The following is a 19,284-nucleotide window of genomic DNA, read 5'->3' as shown; positions in this document are numbered from 1 at the left end:
TATGTGGTAGGGAATAAACCAATGAGCTTCTCCTAAATTCCCTGTTTACCCTCTCTTGACAGCAAGTCTGGAATACTTTTGCCAGAGTAACCTCAAAACACTAACACTAAATGTGTCGCTGACACACACCAGGGCCAGAAAACAATAATATCAACCTCTTTGCTTTTCCAAAAGCTGTGGTTCCAAGCCGATCAATTGTCTTAAGAAATATTTGCCATGCTAGATTTCTTTTTCCCCCACCCTCTCCTTGGTACCATCCTCCTCCTCCTCCATCTCCTCTCCTGCACCAGACTAGGTATGATATTATGAATTGAATTACGTCCCCATAAAATATGTGTTGAAATCCTAATTCTTGTACCTGTAAACATGATCTTGTGTAGGAATAAGGGTTTTCTTTTGTTATGTTAATGGGTTCATACTAGAATAGGGTAGATCCTAAACTTAATCACTTCTGAATTGTAGAAAAAGCAGAATAGACACAGGAACACATACAGGGAAAGGACAGATGACAAGGAACACCAACAAAAGCCAAGGGACACACAGGACTACAAACAAGGAAGGACCTCCCCCTAGAGCCACCTTGAGTTCAAACGTCTGGCCTCCTGAACTGTGAGAAAATAAATCTGTTCTTTAAAACTGCCTACTTGTGGTATTTCTGGTATGGCAGCTGAACGGTGCATGTGTATGTACGTATGTCTACGTGTACATATACACACTGGTGGTGGTGTTGTTAGGTGATGTTGAATCAGTTCCGACTCCTAGTGACCCTATGTACAACGGAATGAAACAATGGCCAGTCCTATGCCATGCTCACAATCCTTATTATGCTTGAGCCCATTGTTGCAACCACTGCATCAATTCATCTCATTGAAGATCTTCCTCCTTTTCATAGACCCTCCACTTTGCCAAGCATGATGTCCTTCAGGGACAGATCCCTCCTGATAACATGTCCAAAATACATGAGATGAAGTCTTGCCATCCTTGCTTCTAATGAGAATTCTGGCTGTACTTCTTCCAAGACAGGTTTGTTCATTCTTCCGGCAGTCTATGGTTTATTCAATATTCTTCACCAACATCATCATTCCAAGGCATCCATTCTTCTTCAGTCTTCTTTATTCATCATCCAGCTTTCACACACATGTGAGGTGATTGAAAACACCATAGCTTGGGTCAGGCACACCTTAGTCCTTAAAGTGACATCTTTCCTGTTTAACACTTTAAAGAGGTCTTTTGCATCAGAGGAAACCCTGGTGGTGTAATGGTTAAGAGCTACATCTGCTAACTAAACAGTCAGCAGTTCGAATCCACCAGGCACTCCTTGGAAACCCTATGGTTTCTTATAGGGTTGCTGTGAGTTGGAATCGATTCAATGGCAATGTATTTGTTTTTTTTTTTTTTTTTTTACAGCAGAAACTATACCCTGGTAAAAAAAAATTCCAAGAAATCATGAGATTACTGAGATGAGGTTTGTATTATCTGATCCAATTGTGCAGAACACACAAAGACTCTACAAAATGTTGCCAATTGAAAACTGGCATTATTTGTAGAAAGTAAACAGTGAACAGGAACAGATTTGAAGTGAACGAGTCCTCTCCACTTCCATAAGTACCCCACTTAACATCTGTGATAGGCTAGGTTCTCTAGAGGAGCAAAACCAGTGAAGCATATATACATAAATATATGTGGAGAGATTTATACAAAAGAAATGGCTCATGCAGTTGTAGAGGTTGCCAAGTTCCAAATCTGTGGGTCCGGTGCCAGCCTGGAAGCTTCTCCTGACTAACGTGGTTGCAGGGACTGACAAGCTCAGAATTAACAGGTCAGAACCCCGGCTGCTGAACTCCCATCTGAAGAACTGGAGGTCAGAAGATGATGAGTCTCATGCATGATCCAGAATGATTGAGCTTTGCTAGAACATCCATATATATTGGATGCAGAGCACACTCCAAGGAAACTGATTGGTTTTCAACTGATTGACTTTCATCAGATCACAAAATGGAGGATGATTACATCATTTTAATTTATGGAAGTGAAACCAGTCCAATGTCTGCCAAACCACTGAGAATCATAGCCTAACCAGGTTGACACATAACATTAACCATTGCAGCATCATAAGAGAAAAACCTACTTATATCTAAAAGGAGATGCTTTCATTCTTCCCAAATTACTTATGTCCTTTTTTGTGTCCTTAGGAGAATACTTCTTAGAAGCAAGGATGGCAAGACTACATCTGACATACTTTGGATATATTATCAGGAGAGATCAGTCCCTGGAGAAGGACATCATGCTTGGTAAAGTAGAGGGTCAGCAAAAAACAGGAAGACCCTTGGAGAGATGGATTGACACAGTGGCTACAATAATGGGCTCAAGCATAACAGTGATTGTGAGGATGACACAGGACTGGCGAGTGTTTTTTTCTGTTGTACATGGGGTCACTATGAGTCAGGACAAACTCAATGGACCTATAACAACAGCAACATTTTTGTGTCACTGTAGGCACACTGTGAATCAAGTGTCACCAGTTGTGTCTCTTTCTCAGCCGATGGGCTAACAGTTCAGGTCCAATGTGGTGTGGTTGTGTTTGTTCTTTTCCTGGGTCACACCCTGTGGCTTGTTTTGGCTGAATCTGACCAACTGTGCCTAAAGGTTCAGCACCCCACTGATATCTTTGGGGCAACCCTGGGCCAATGTCAGTTAGGCTGGCATTACAACAGCTTTCCAGGCAAAACAGTTTTATGAACATTTCCTGTATGGTATATGCCCAAGCCTCTGCAGACAACCTTTTGGCCTTAGTGTTACAGATATGTTACGGATAGAACTGTGTCCCCCAAATATATCTGTCGACTTGGCTACATCATGATTCCCCTGTATGATTGTCTACCATTTTATCTTCTGATGTAATTTCCCTAAATGTTGTAAATCCTATCACTATGATGTAACGAGATGGATTAGTGACAGTTATACTGATGAAGTTTACAAGATTAGGTAGTGTCCTAAGTCAATCTCTTTTGAGATATAAAAGAGAGAAGCGAGCAGAGGGACAAGGGAACCTCCTACCACCAAGAAAGCAGCACCGGGAGCAGAGCACATCCTTTGGACCTGAGTTTCCTGCACTGAGATGGTCCCAGGCCAAGGGAAAACTGATGACAAGGACCTTCCTCCAGAGTTGACAGAGACAGAAAGCTTTCCCCTGGAGTCATCGCCCTGAATTTGTACTTCTAGCTAACCGGATTGTGAGAGAATAAACTTCTCTTTTTTAAAGCCATCCACTTGTGTTATTTCTGTTATAGCAGCACTAGATGACTAAGATAGGATCCCAATCACAGCTATGACATCTGCCACTGCCAAGGGCAGGAGCTTGGCCACCATTCCATCACCTGCCACACTTGGCCATCTGCCTGAATGGGCCTGAACGTAGTTGCTTCCCTTTTATGGGACACCCAGCACTGTTGGTGACCTCCTGCCTGGAGGTGCCCAGCTGCATTGGCAGCTTTGCCCATAGCTGCCTTCTGCTGATCTCATGATTCCCACCGTTTGCACCACTACCTTCATTTCTCTGCCCTGGATCTGCTGATCTAACCTCTATTTCTCTTACCCTTCAGTATTACCAGCTCAGTGATAACAACTTTTGACCCCTATTACAGCTCTTTTATTTAGGTCTAGGAGGTTATCAGGGCAGGGATTTTGTGTCCAAAGACATACTCCTTTCCGGGCTTTTATTGATCAAGAGGAACCCCAAAACTGTCTGTGACATTGGACATTTATATAGGAAAACTTGTCACTTTCAAGGCATGGCTTTCTTAATAGGACCCTAAACTGACCACTCACATTGGGTGGACTGCAAGCCGTATATATAGATAGCAAACCAACCAACCCTTGCGAGCCACTTATGTGAATAATAAACCAACCAATCTTTGAAAGCCACTTATATGTTACAAAACTAACCAATCCTTGCAAGCTGCCTGTGTGGATAGTAAAATAACCAACCCTTGCAAGCCAACTAGGTGGATAATGAACAAGCCAATCACTTGGCAGATGGTAGCCCAACCAATCATTTTGGAAGAATTGCAATTCCAGGGTCAGAAAGGCCATATAAAGGAAACCCCTTGCAACACAGCAGAACTAGCAAACCAAGACTATGGGCAATAGAACTGTGGGGAAAAAGAGGATAGGAGCAGAAACATGAGAATTAGGCTCTGGCATGAATGTTCTGTCCCTGCTTTTATCTTCTAAGACCAGGACCCGTGATTTGAACAATAGACCTCCCAGAAAAGATGCAAAATCCAAGATCAGAGTCACATAGAAAGTGGAAGACAACTGAATATTCACTGTAAAGAAGTTAACTGTTTTCTTCAGCTCTTTCCTCTTCCTGCTGATTAGAATAGCCCTGATGGCTGAAAGTTAAGCAGCCATCTCCGGCTATGAGAGGAAAGCTGAGGAAGAGGATGACAGACCATTGATATAGAAGGGTCTTGGGTTCCAAATGACTTTTCCAAGCTGCTCTGACAGCCCTGGACTAGATTTTCCTTGTATATAAGACAAAAGTAAATCTCCATTTTTTTTTTTTAAGCCATATTATTTAGCTCTGTATTGGCTGAACCTGATCCTAACTCATATACATTGCTTTGATATAGTGGGTTGAGAAATTGAAGAAGTCATGTTTGGAGAGCACCATTTTTCCCATTCATGCATGGAACAAAGCAGCAACATCTGACATGGTAACGGAGTGGCCATGACCCAGCACCACAGCAATAATAGAAAAGCACAATGCTGTGACACTGGAGGAAAAGCAAGACAAAAACATCCTAGCACAAATCCCTCCTAGTAACTCTTCTTAGGGGGTGAGAGGGAAGAACATTAATGTCTTATAAATTTGAAAGTGGAGGTTAATAAGCTAATTAAATTACAGTATTAATATTGCATGATACTGGTTGGGAAATATTTTTATAAAAAGCAGCAAATTGAGTATCTCAACTCAGCCTCAGTTTCCAGAAAGTAGAGGCTGAAGCAAAAACTTACTTGGAGGTGCAGAACCCCTGGGGAGAGAAAGTGAGGGAAAAGGCAGAGAGGCAATTAAAGGTTATTTAAAAAACTTTAAACTCAATGTGATTTTTAACTTTGTTCACCAGGCTATAAAATGTGAATATGTGTCCCAAAATGAGGCAGGAGAAGAAGCCTGAGAGACATTTTCTGGTACGGACAAAAGGTAAGAGAAAAAGAGGAACCCAGTGTCACCTACTGCACTGGTTAATTTTCAGTTCATTTGCTCCCTGCAGGGAGTGAATGGAGAGTTTGTCAAAATATATGAACAAATGAGTATTAATAAGGACTAGTCATATTAGTGCAGAAAATTAATCTATGTTATCTAAAACAGTTTCTGAAGTAAAATCTTAAGTGCCAAAATATACGAAGATTGTAACATTTTGCTCATATACAAGATTTTTCCTTACCTGGAGCAAAAATACCTAACCTATGATGAAAGGTTTAATGAAGAGTACTCAGAACTATTGCAGGTTTCAGGTCATTAATATTTTGTGCAACAATATTCCCTAAGTATGAAAATTCACCTTTAAGAGGGCTGAGAGACTCAGTTTGGAAAAGTCAAAGTGTCTGCCTAATATTTTGATTCATTCACCTAGACCCAGTCCGGGCAGGAAGGCCACAATAATGATTGAGGTTGCATTTACCATCAGCTTGGAAAAAAAAAAAATTGCTTTAAAGCCAAGATTAAATTAACTAATAGAAATTAAAAAAAAAAAAAAAAGAAGAAAGAAATAGATCTCACACTATAGAGTTTGTAAATATGGATTGTACTCATTTAACGTAGGGACTACATCTGGGTTTGCTAAGATTTCAGAACAAGGAAGGATGCATAATGGACCAATTAAAACTCCCGGAATTGGATCAGTTGACTCTGACAGATGGTTATGACTGTGTTGGAAAATGGTTTGCAGAGAAGAGTGTGGAATTCCAAAGCACTATTCCTTTGGGGAATTCCAGTGGATGGTGAAGAAGCCAACTTTGAAAGATAACTTCCAAATGCTTCCAAACACCTGTTGTCCAGCAGAAGGAAGGTAAGAGTTTATAAGTATAGCCAAATTATATTTTGGGGGGTGTTATTCGGATTCCTAAGGAGCCCTGGTGGCCAGAGTTGAAGCTGCTAAACAAAAGGTCTGTGGTTTGAACCCTCCAGTTGTTCCACAAGAGAAGGAAGTGGCTGTCTTCTCCCCTAAAGATTAACCCAACCCAACCAAACCCACTGCTGTCAAATCAATTCTGACTCATAGTTACCCCACAAGACAGCATTGAACTGCTCCATAGGTTTTTCAAGGCTGTAAATCTTTATGGAAGCAGACTGTCACATCTTTCTCCCATGGAGCGGCTGGTGAGATCTAACCACTAATCTTTGGATTAGCGGCTCAGTGCTTTAACCACTGTACCACTAGGGCTCCTTCCTTAAAGATTACCACCTTGGAAATCATATTTGGCAGTTCTACTCTGTCCTATAGCATACTACGAGTAGAAATTGACTCAATGCCAATGTTTTTTTTTTAATTTTTAATTTGTGATTAATTATCTCTATTAATACTACCATTAGTAGTATTAATAGTAGAGAATTCTTAGAAAGGGAAGGCAAAAACCACAATTTCAAGTGCAAGTATCAGACTCTGAATGTCCTTAAACAAAACAAATACAAATCCCCAGAAAAATTGAACTTATTTCAGGAGAGAGGGTTCAATGTAGTTCCCAATGCTGCCAAAGTCTTGAACATGTCTGTCAAAATCTTAGCACGCTGTGACTGTATCTGAATAAGAAGATTTTAGATAAAATAAAAGTGGTGACTGGCTATAAACTAAAGAAGAAAGAATGATTTTTGTAGCTGCAATTCCCTGGCAAGGGGAAGAGAAATCTTTATCTCCGCCAGGACCAAATGTCTCTTGACTGGTTTCACAAATGTTCAGTCATGGCAGGCATCTGATTCCCAGAAACTAGGCTGCCAAGTGAACAATCTAAAGGCAATAATGCCTGAGGCTATTTGGACTCAAAACCAACAAGGTTTCTGTAACTCTGGCTGAGTGTCTGTGTCTTTTGAAACAAGTGTTTGCCAACATTGGAGATCCAGGAATATCAAGAAATCATTTGTGAAATTTGCACTGGAAAGCGGATGAAAGTGTGCTGAAATTTATTCTAACATTAGAATTTTGTTTCTGGGAGCACTTGCCTAATTGCATGTATGTTTAGAAAGCATGGAAAGAACCATTTATAGCTGGCTGTATCAGGCAATGGTCCTCGTAGCTCCAGGCTTCATTTCTCCTCCAATTATTTACCCTCCACTGAAACTCTAAACTTTGCTGGGTAGTTATATTCTTTTCCTATTGCTGTGGTAAGAAACTACCATAAATGGAGTAACTTACAACAGAAAACATTTATTGTATTGCGGTTCAGAAGTCTCAAGTGGATCAACAGGACCTTGCTCCTTCCGGGGGCCGTAGAAGAGAATTCATTTCCTTGACTTTTCCAACTTCTCAGGTCACTTGCATTAATTGCCTCATGGCCCCTTCCTTAATTGTCAAAGTCAGCAGCGTAGCGTCTTCAAATCTCTGTGTCTGCCTCTCTTTGTCCCCTTCCATTGTCACATCTCATCTCTGACCATCTTGTTTCCCTCTTCAAAGGATAGTTGTGATTTCACTGGATCAACCCTGATTACCCAGGATAATCTTCTCAGTTCAAGATCCTTAACTTAATCACAACTAGAAAACCTCTTTTTTATGTAAGGTAATATATTCACAGATTTCCAGGGATTCGAATGTAGACATGTTGGGGTAAGGAAGGAGGGGGGAGCTTTATTCTGTCTGTCAGAATGGAGATGTGAATTTGACTTCCATCCACATGAGTTAAGCAGCCAGGCACAGACTGGAATTACTGTGGTTGCCGGACAAACCTTGGCATCAGGAAAATGTGAGTGGTTAGCAGAGTAGTTAGAACCTCCAAGCATTATTCTGGGGCATTTTAGAAAACTGTATTGTGAGACAGTTCCTCAGGCTTCTGAACAGTCACCATTTTATAGGAAAAGGTGCATTAGAACCTGGATAATTAGCAATGCAGCTTGGGGTAGGCAGAAAACATCTAACCCCACAGATATTCATGTTCTCATTCTTTTCACCTGTCAATCTGTTAGGCTACATGGTAAAGGGGAATTAAGATTGCTAATCAACTGACCTAAAAAAATAATGAGTTTACCCTGGATTATTTGGGTGGGCCCAATGGAATCACAAGTATCCTCAAAAGGGGAAGGGGAAGAGGACGACAGAAGAAGAAAGACCATAAGAAAGATTTAATGAAGAAGAACTCAACCTTCTGGTACTGTTTTGAATATGCAGGAAGGGGTACATGAGTCAAGGAATACGGAATATCTTTAAAAACTGGAAAAGTTAAGGAAGGGACTGTCTGCTGAAGACTCCTGAAAAGAATGTGGCCTTAATGATGGCTTGATTTTTAGCCCAGTGAGGCCTATTTTGCACTTCTGAGTCAGAATTTTAAGATAATAAATTTATATGTTGAAGCCTCTAAATTTGTGGTAATTTTTTACAGAAGCAATAGAACACTGACACATATTTTGGTACCAGGAGTGAGGTGTTGCTATAACAAATACCTAAAAATATGGAAATGTTTTGGAATTGGAAAATAGGCAAAATGTGAAACAATTTTGAGAAGGATGATAGAAAAAGAATAGATTTCTGTGACCAGATTGTTAATAGAAATGGGGATTTTAACTATTCTGGTATACAGCAACAGAAAACAAATCCATTCCTTGCTATACAAGAGTTGATTTGACTTGGAATCCATCTAGAGAGAATATGACTAGAAGGAAGAGAGAATTCCAAAACAAGTTCTATTTAGGGAAACTTTATTATTTCTGAGAGAGCTATTAGTTTTTCATGGAATTGAGAACAGCACAGTTCGACTTTTCGTGTGGGCCATATGGACATTTCATGGCAGACAACATCCATGAAGTAAACTCACAACCAATAATGCAGAAGTTTAAGGAGTACTTGAGTAATTGAGAGATTTGAAAAGGCTTATCTCTCTTTTTCTGAATGGTCAAAAACAGAGAGGGAGGATAAACAAAACTAAAAAAAGTAGGAAAAAAATTCGTAAATGAAAAACAGTGGAATAGACTAGAGACTGGCCTTTCACAGGGAAGAGCTCCTTAACAGGAAAATATTAGATAGAAGACATTTTAAAAATTACATTAATCAGATTAAATGCACTTTTACCAGCCAAATCTCAGATGATTTCAGCATCAAAAGGTATAATCTGTAAAATGAAAGAATTTAGCAGTCTTTAATAATATAAATACACAAATAAATGATGACAATAAAGGAAAAGGGTTTCCTTATACTAGAATAACAATTAACAATGTAGAAAGATCAAATGATAAAATCATCCTTTAGCAACCACCATAGTAATAATGGAGCCCTGATGGTGCTGTGGTTAAGAGCTCAGCTGCTAACCAGTTCATCAGCTGGAATCCACCAGAAGTTCCCTGGAAATCCTATGGAGAAGTTCTACTCTGTCCTGTAGGGTTGCTGTGAGTAGAAATCAACTCGACAGCAATGGGTATAGTAATAATTTTTTCATACATGAATTAAAAACAGATGTTAAAATTTGTAGGTGAATATCAAAGTATATCTCCAGAAGTTATTTATTAAATACAAAGGAAAGACTAGTAAGTTTACAGGGGAAAAACATGGAGGATATCCTCTGAACAAATGTGATCAAAGTAAGAATATTGGTTACTTGACAAACAGATATGTAGCTCTTGATATTACACACTGAGAAGGACAAAACCTCACTTTTGTGATGTTTCTGCCTAAAACTTTAACCTGGATGTAATTGTGAGGAAACATCAGAAAAACCCATACTAAAGTACATTCCACAAGATAGCTAGCTCATTCTTTTTTAAAATGGTACCATCATAAAAATGAACAAAGAAAACTGATTGAGACACTGTTTCAAATCAGAAAAAAAAAAAAAAAAACTTACAAAGACATAGCAATTAAACACAACTGTGATCCTGAGTTTGATCTTGGAGAAGGAAAGAAAAAAGTTTTTGTTTTGCTATAAAAGACAGTGGACAGAATCCTAGGTGGCACAAATGGTTTGTGCTGGACTACTAACTAAAAGGCTGGTGATTCAAACACACCCAGCAGTATGTGGAAGAAAAGGCCTGGCAATATGCTTCCATGAAGACTAGAGTCAAGAAAACCTTTATAGTCAGTTCTACTCTATGCTGTAACATATAGGATCACCACGAGCTGGAATCAACTTGAAGGCAAACAATAAACAACACTGAGGCATTGTAGTTTCAGTGGTAGAATTCTTGCCTTCCATGAGAGTGACCTGGGTTCAGTTCCTGGCCACAGCACTTCATGTGCAGTCAGCACCCATCTGTCAATGGATGTGTGTGTGTTGCTATGATGCTGAATAAATTTCAGCACAGCTTCCAGAACAAGACGTACTAGGAAGAAAAGCCTGGCACTCTACTACTGAAAATCAGCTGACAACAACTTATGGATAACCATAGTCTGATCCAAAACCAATCATGAGGACGGCACAAGACTGGGCAGTGGGTTTCATTCTGTGTGCATGATGTCACCATAAATTGGGGACTGACTTGCTGGCAGCTAAAAATGACAACAATATAACAGAAGCAAAATAGCTTGGTATGGTCAGGAGGTAAGAAAGACACAACAAAAGAAGAAATATATTAAAAACAAACTTCTACCTTCTCTCTGAGTTTGTGTCAAGAATTCAAAGGGACTCACCAGCACAAATAGATGGTGCTCAGCTACCACCACCGATTGCTGCGACAGGGATCACAATAGAGGGTCCCAGACAGAGCTGGAGAAAAATGTAGAACAAAATTCTAACTCACAAAAAAAGTCCAGACTTACTGGCTGGACAGAGACTGGAGAAACCCTGAGAGTATGGCCCCCGGACACCCTTTTAACTCAGTACTGAAGTCACTCCTGAGATTCACCCAACTGGCCCGTAAAACAAAATGAGACGAAATGGGAACACCAACCCAGAGGCAAGGACTAGAAGGCAGGAGGGACAGGAAAGGTGGTAATGGGGAACCCAAGGTAAAGGAGGGGAGAGTGTTGACATGTCGTAGGGTTGGTAACCAACGTTCCAAACAATATGCGTATTAATTGTTTAATGAGAAATTAGTTTGCTCTGTAAACTTTCATCTAAAGTACAATTTAAAAAAAAAAAAAAAAAGAATTCAAAGGGACTGACTACACAAACCCTAAGCCAAATGTCCAAGACTAACCCCCAAACTGCAAGACACAAAGTGCGGGACAGTAGTAGAGGACTTGAAGATATGGATGGTCACGAGATGTGTCAGCTGGAATATTTGTGAAAAAACAATTACAAGAGGACACCTTCCCCTACGTTTGGGCATAACATATAAACTTAAAATGTAGACATGACCCAGGGGTTTCAGGTGGAAAGTCTGATCCAGTGCAATTTCATTTCCATCCAGCCAAGCAGTCTACTGCATCGGGAAATTTAGGATTAATCCATTCATAGAAGACAAGGAAGTCAAAGTCTAAGTACGAAGATTCACAACTGCTACATGCAGTTTTTCCCTACATGCAGGAAATGTTTCTATGCACAGGTGAAAATGTTCAAAACAATTCAAAATTTTGTTTAACCACGTTTACTGTAAAGGGGCCACTGCATAAAATTGTCCATATAAGTCCTTGATAATATTTTCTAGAAATAATGCTGTAAATTAATGCACAAATATTTTATTTTGAGGTTTAATCTGTGTATAAAAAACAGTACTTAAGAAACAATAGCTGAACATTACCCAAGAAATTCTAGAAGTGGGTATTTCTAGTTACTTAAAAAAAAAAAATACTTAAAATACAATAGTATTTATTTTATAAAATAATGCATGAGAGAATTTTTCTCCTCCTGTCAATTCAACATTTAATTCCATAGGTCCATAAAGAATGCTCCTAAATATTAACTGAATAAGAATGATGCTAAATCCTATAAATGAAGAGATAAGAGTATCTACCCCACTTAATATGAATTCCGATATATTTTTTGTCTTGCTTCTGATGGTCTTCCCTTTTTCCCCAATTGCCCTTGATTTCTATTTTTTTGATATGTGTTATATTTATCAAAACCTACTCAATATTCATTCTTTCATATTCTGAAAATCAGGAATCTAATTTTTATCTGCATTTGCTGAATGGAGAGCCAATCGCAAAAACAGCACTTATTGAACATTTCGTATTTCTAACTGGAAAATCCATCCTTTCACAGGTACAGGGACTAGGGCTTCCACAAATCTTCTTGGGGGTACACAATTCAATATTGAACAATATTTTTCAGATTTTTGTGCTTACTGATGATAAAATATCCACAGACTTTTAAGGACTTTCTGTCGATTTGGTATTTATCATACTGCATTTACTAAAAGACCACTCCTAAAATGCTGGAAAATTATTGAACCCTGTTATAAAATCCAACACAATCTTTTTGCATGGGTTAATTAACTATCACACTAAGATCATAAGGGATCAGAATTCCATGACATCTCTGAATTTTACTAAATATTCCCATTCTAATTGTAAAATCCTACACTTTCCCCTTCATTAAGTCAAATGTATCCACCAAAAAAGCTATGGAGTTAACTTGGCCAGTGTGATTTGTCAAGGCCTGTGTTTTATTCCTGCATCTAAATCCCAGAGTTTTATTTTTGTAGTCTGTATTTTCAAGTGATTAATTCTGAATTGAATAATGCTTCTATCTTGGAGCACCCTATTAAAGGTGCATACATACAGTGGTGCAGGTGGGTTTATCTCTGTGCATAAGGAAAGCAATTCACACCAAATGAACTGTTAGAAGCAAAAATATACCAAGATATATGTATGATGGGGAGACACCAAAGAAAAATCAAAATATATGTTTAAAGCATTTTTTAAAATGCTAGTGAAGGATATTTACAAGATGTCAAAGGCTGATGTTCAATTACATAATTGGTTATGTAGCCTGGAAATGACTATTAAAATCCTCTTTGTAAAAAAATTGATTGGGATGTAAAATTTAATGACAAAATTACCCTTGGACTTACATGTTTATATCATTTGCTCCAGGAATATTTAGGATTTTATATTCCATGTGGAAAATATTTTATCAAAACTTAAGCTATGATGAAAATTACAAAACAATCAAAACACCAAGCAAACAAAAACCTCTGGCATAATGTAGGACTCCCCTCTCTCCCCACCGCCCCACAAGATAAGCATTCTTTATAATCAAGTATATCCAAAAATAACTTCTAAAATTATTGGCAAGCAATTATGTACATAGCCAGGAGTTTGGGATTTGAATTTTGTCTCTGGCACTTGTGAAAATTTGGGTAAATCATTTGTCTATATGAAATGCAGTACTTCTAAATGTGATACCCAGGTTCGCAGCATTTAGAGTTGAGGAATTAATTGAGGAATTGTTAGAAATTCAAATTTACCTGCTACCAGCCAACATCACTGAATTGGATCTTGTAGGGGAGAGCTCCAGGTGTCTGTGTTTTGAAAAGCCCTCCTGGGGATTCTGGCTTAGTCTGAGAATCACTCAATCCTTGGTCTCTTAGGTGCCCTTCCCAGATCCCCAATTCAGGGTCTACCTGTCTATCCCTTGTCTTTTAAAACTATCATTTGCTGATAGTTCTCAGCTGTATTACTCACTGAGAATTGTGCTCAGCTACAGAGACTGGCAGGACCAGATTGTTGTTTTTAACTTGTATCAAGTGGGCTCCCAGCTCATGACAGCGCCACGCACATCCGAACAAAATGCTGCCTGCTCCTGTGCCATCTCATTATTCATTGTGAATTGGATCCTTGTGATCCATATGGTTTTCAGTGGTTGATATTTGACAGTAGGTTGCCAGGCCTTTCTTCCTAGTCTATCTCAGTCCAGAAGCTCTGCTGAAACCTGTTGAGCATCACAGCAACACACAAGCCTGCACCGATAGACAGCTGCAGGCTATGCATGATGCACATTCCCTGGGAATTAAACCTGGGTCTCCTGCATGGAAGGTGAGGATTCCTCCACTGAACTGCCAGTGCTTCCCAGGACTGAATTGCAGTTAGCAGGAATAGAGGGTGTGGGGAGAAGCAGTAAGTTTGCCTGCTACCCTGATGGCAGTGGCCTGATAGTCGGGAGGGGAGGAAGCCTTATATTAAGTGGTGATTGAAATATGAATAGTTTAGACTGGAAAGTTTTAATTCCTTCTCATTTAAAGAGAGTAAATGGCCATGTATTCATTTGGTACACAGCCAAGATCAAAGGTGGAAGAAGGGATAAAGAAGAAAGCAGGAATATTGTTGTTAGGTTTATGTGACAGGTAAGCTGCAACACACTCTCTGAACTGGCAGATGTGCAAAGCTGACACTTTTCTCATGGATTCTTCGAGAAGCTCTTCAGAGAATCTTATGTTGGCCCATCACAATTCTTGTAATCTAAACAACGAATGGTCCACCCATCTCTAGTATTTGGGTAAATCAAATACTAGATTTGCTTACTGTTGAAGCTCCCTCACATTTCATTGTGTTTCTCTTTGGATCATCTAAAAATGGCCCTAAACTACTTCTCTTTCCTTCATGGTCCATGAACTATGTCCCCAAATCTTCTGAATGTACAGGCTGAACCCAAAGCAAGCACTTCCTTCACTGCATGAGTTTAGCTTTCTCAGGCATGAATCAGGTAAAATTCTGTTATGAGTCCCAAAGGTAGGGGGTCAGGGACACATTTAAAGCTCTTGATGACCCCATGATTGCCTTTTCAACGGGCTCAATGCAAAGGGGGTAGCATCATACCCGTGGAGATTCATAACTGTCAAAGCAGAAATTTTTTTTTCCATAATTTCTCTTGGCTAAGTCTCCTCTCCAATCATATTTATTTGCTTTGCATGGTTTTGAACCATCTAACTGACGATCAGCAGCCTACACTTCTAAATTATTAAATAACAACTTTGACTTCTCATGATGTAACTTTAGCTTAGTATAACCAAACCAACAAACAAACCCACGGCCATCAAGTCAATTCTGACTCCTGGGTACCCTACCGGACATAGTAGAGCTGCCCCGTGAGGTTTCCAAGGCTGTAAATCTTTATGGAAGCCTACTGCCACATCTTTCTCCCCCAGAGCTGCTGGTGGGTTCCAGCCAGCAACCTTTGGTTAGCAGCCGAGCACTTTAACCACTGCACCACCAGGGCTCCTTAACTTACTCTACGTATCCCTAAATGCAGTATTTACTGATAAACTTTCCTTTAATACCGACATTTTAACATATTTTGTCTTATTGTTAAGTGATGTTCTTGCAGTAGGAACCGTTCGTGTACTATGCTACCCATTCATTAAATATGCCTTTTTTTTTTTTTGATTAAAGATGCAGATGTCTACAAGTCTTACTAGTTATGCGTTTTCATCATTCTCTTTCCCCTCCCCCCACAAAACACAGTATTCATTAGAGTCTCAGACTCCCTGCCACTCTTTGAGCCCTTAATATATCAAAAGAAGAGATATTTGAGCCTTTATTTGCCCACCAGGTGAGATAGTTGCTTTCTAAATCTCAGAGAGATCAATAAGGAAGCATTATGGAGTGTGGCTTTTTTATAAGGGAAATCAGAAGACATTTTCTTAAAGTGGCATTATTATAGCGAATATCTACAAGAGAAAATAAGTAGCGCTAAAATCTCGTTTTTAGCATTTAATGGAGTGTGATCGATTACAAGCAGTCAAAACCTTGGCGAACTGCAGTCATTTGTCAGAACAAATCGGCAAAATTTCATTTTTCTTGAAGTATTTTAGACACAAAATAACCTGACAGGCATTAAAGAAAAATGACAAGGAATTCCTTTTTAAGATAAACAAAGGCCCTGCTTCTCAGTTAAAGAATTTAACAATTGTTTTAAATTCGGAGAATTGACTCATATAAAACTCACTCACAAGATAGCCCTTATATGGAAGAATTCCCCAAGCATGACAACATGACATAGTATCTAGAGGTTATTTGTATATATTAAAATATGATACCGTAAACGTTTTTATTTTCATATTTGATATTTAAGTATTTCTGATATTACTAAAATTAATGTAAAGTTTGTCAAAGTATGATTATACTGTCAGGTATAAAATACTTGCATTTTGGAACTTCATTTATATATTATGAGTTTAAGATATGCTGAAACAAATTTTGACATTTAAAAACATTTTTTCATAGTGAGTTTACAATTCATAATAATAAGCACCTAATTTTAATGCATATTCACCATATAACTGGCTCCATGGGAAGTGTTACAAGTATCTTATTTCTGACAAAGAAACTATAAGGTGGATAATATTATTATCTTGAAATTAAAATTAGGAAATCCAGTGAAAGAGGCACAATGGTTAAGTGCTTGGTTGTTAATCAAAAATGTCTCTGGTTGGAACCCACCAGCCACTCCACAGGAGAAAGATGTAGCAGGCTGCTTCCTTCAAGATTTATAGCCTTGGAAATTCTATGAGACGGTTCTACCTTGTCTTACAGGGTCAGTATGAGTCAGAGTCTACTCAACAACAATGGAGTAATATAAATAGTGGAAGACCCCTGGTAACGCAGTTGTTAAAGGTGGATGATTTTAACTCACTAGCCGCTCCGTGGGATTAAGATGGGACAGTCTGCTTCAGTAAAGATTACAGCTTTGGAAACCCTCTAGGTATTCTGTTCTATAAGGTTTCTATGAGTCGGAATCCACAGGAGAGTGACAGATTTGATATTGGTTTTGGAATACAAACAGTGGCATAGTAAGGGCTCACTGTAGTGTTGAGAGTGTTGCTCCCTGGTTGTAGGCAACAATGGGGTTCATTAGCTGCAGGCACTTAAAAAATAAAGCTAAAATCCTCTAAAAGCTGGCCTTTATGTAATCACCATATATTAAAAAAAAAAAAATTTTTTTTTTTTTTTCATATATTAGCAGCTCTAAATAATGTCAGTGGTAAAATTCTTCCTGTCGTGAATTGAATTATGTCCCCTCCCAAATTGTCTGTATCAATTTGGCTGGGCCGTGGTTTCCAGTATTGTTTGGTTGTCCTCCATTTTTTTAATTGTAATTTTATGTTAAAGATGATTAGGGTGGGGTTGTAACACCCTTACCAGGTCACATCCCTGATCCAATGTAAAGGGAGTTTCCCTGGTGTGTGGCCTGAACCACCTTTTCATCTTTCAAGAGATAAAAGAAAAGAGAAGCTAGCAGAAAGGGAGACCTCACACCCCCGAGAAAGAAGCACTGGGAGCAAAGCGTGCCCTTTGGACCTGGGGTTCCTGTGCAGAGAAGCTCCCAGTCTAGGGGAAGATTAACAAGAAGGACCTTCCTCCAGAGCCAACAGAGAGAGAAAGCCTTCCTCTGGAGCTGACTTCCTGAATTTGGATTTGTAGCCTACTGGACTGTGAAAGAATAAACTTTTCTTTGTTTAAAGCCATCCACTTGTGGCATTTCTGTTATAACAGCATTAGATAACTGAGACACTCCTCACCCAAAAAGTGCTGCTAACCTAATGTTTAATAATTATCACACTTGCTATTAAGTTTAATACATGTAAGGAGAATGCCAAGTTATACGATTGGCACCAAAAACACACAGACTCTGCAACATTCCTTATTATATCAGGATGTAGCCAAAGGACCAAGGTTCATGCATGTTGGCTGACTTTCCAAAGAAGCTCACCAAAGCTTTCTTGCTAGTCTGTCTTAGTAAGATCCACTGAAACCTGTTAAGCATCATAGCAACACACAAGCCTCCACTGACAGGTGAGTGGTAATTGTGCCGGAGATGTATTGACCAGGAATCTAACCTGGATCTCCCACGTGGAAGGTGAGAATTCTACCAATGAACCATCAATGTCTCTTATATTTGTTCACTTCTATTAATTTTAATTTCTGGAATGCTTGAGGTGGCCTGAAGTCTCACCTTAAGTGAGAAGAGCCTTAATCTATTCATTAACTTAGACTATACCAACAAAACCCAATCTGCCATACATTTGTTTTTCGTGATGATGAGCATATTTATAATATAAGAAATAAGTTTAGGTAATTTATCTACAATTATTAACTGTAATTAACAGTTTATTAACAATTCAATCACTGGTGTTGTCCTAATTCAACCCACTATAGATGCTTAGACTCGACTGCACTGGGTAGGTTTATAGATGTTTAGGTTTAGGTAATATATCTGATCCCTGAATGCACATGAGTCTGTCACCCCAATTTTAATATTGGAATTGCCAGACTGGTTCCATTTTCAAATTGCCAAAAACGGAATGTGATTTCTGTTTCTTTGTGAAATGGCAGTCTTCTGAAGATTTCATATGTACATAGTTAATCAGACAAAATCAATTTTCATAGATTTAAATAATACACCCTATATAAAATGAAATGTTTAAATGTATTCTGAGCACTCAGCAGTAGACATGTACATTAAATCGGATTTTCTTCCAAATATAATCTAGCATTAATTTTAATGCCTTACTATCCATATTAATGGTTTAATGCTAATTAGATAAGGTTTTTATTTAAATATATGATTGAATGTCAGTTAAAAATTAGTAACTTTAGAATACAGAGGCACATAAATTAATTGGATTTTCTTTCAGATTCAATAATATAGAAATGAATATGTTAAGGACTTTGATAAAACAAAGACATTAGATCCAAGAGTTGTAAGAAAAGCTGGTAGCATTCCAATTTGGAAAAAATGCAGTGAAGAATATTGCATATTTTGATGAGAATCTTTTTCTGGGTTATGAAGCAGATGTCCATTTTAAAATTCAAATTAATATCTGTTTTCTTAATAAGACTGTTATTTATTCATCCAACATACATTTTCTGAAATCTGTTTAGGTGACAGTCTTAGTTTTAGGTATGGGGATATTCTATTAAATGAGATAAATAAAGATTCTAGGGCTCAAATATATTTAGATTAAAGAAGAAAAATAAAATCCATAAAAATTAAGTAAATGAAAACCATTCTGCATTGTAGTAACTTCTGTAAAGAAAATATGCCAGGCAATAATGTCCATGAACTGTCCTTTATGTATGCCAGGTGGGAGAAAGGTATGTGCTTGTGTGGAAGCAGGGGTTGCTCAGGATGTAGTAAGCCTATGTAAATGGAAGTTTGAAAATGAGCCTATTAAAAGAGAACCAGGAAAATTTGTGTTTA

The sequence above is a fragment of the Loxodonta africana genome, chromosome 20 (assembly GCF_030014295.1).
Source record: "Loxodonta africana isolate mLoxAfr1 chromosome 20, mLoxAfr1.hap2, whole genome shotgun sequence".
NCBI lineage: Eukaryota > Metazoa > Chordata > Mammalia > Proboscidea > Elephantidae > Loxodonta > Loxodonta africana.
Note: the sequence above shows the minus strand (reverse complement) of the source record.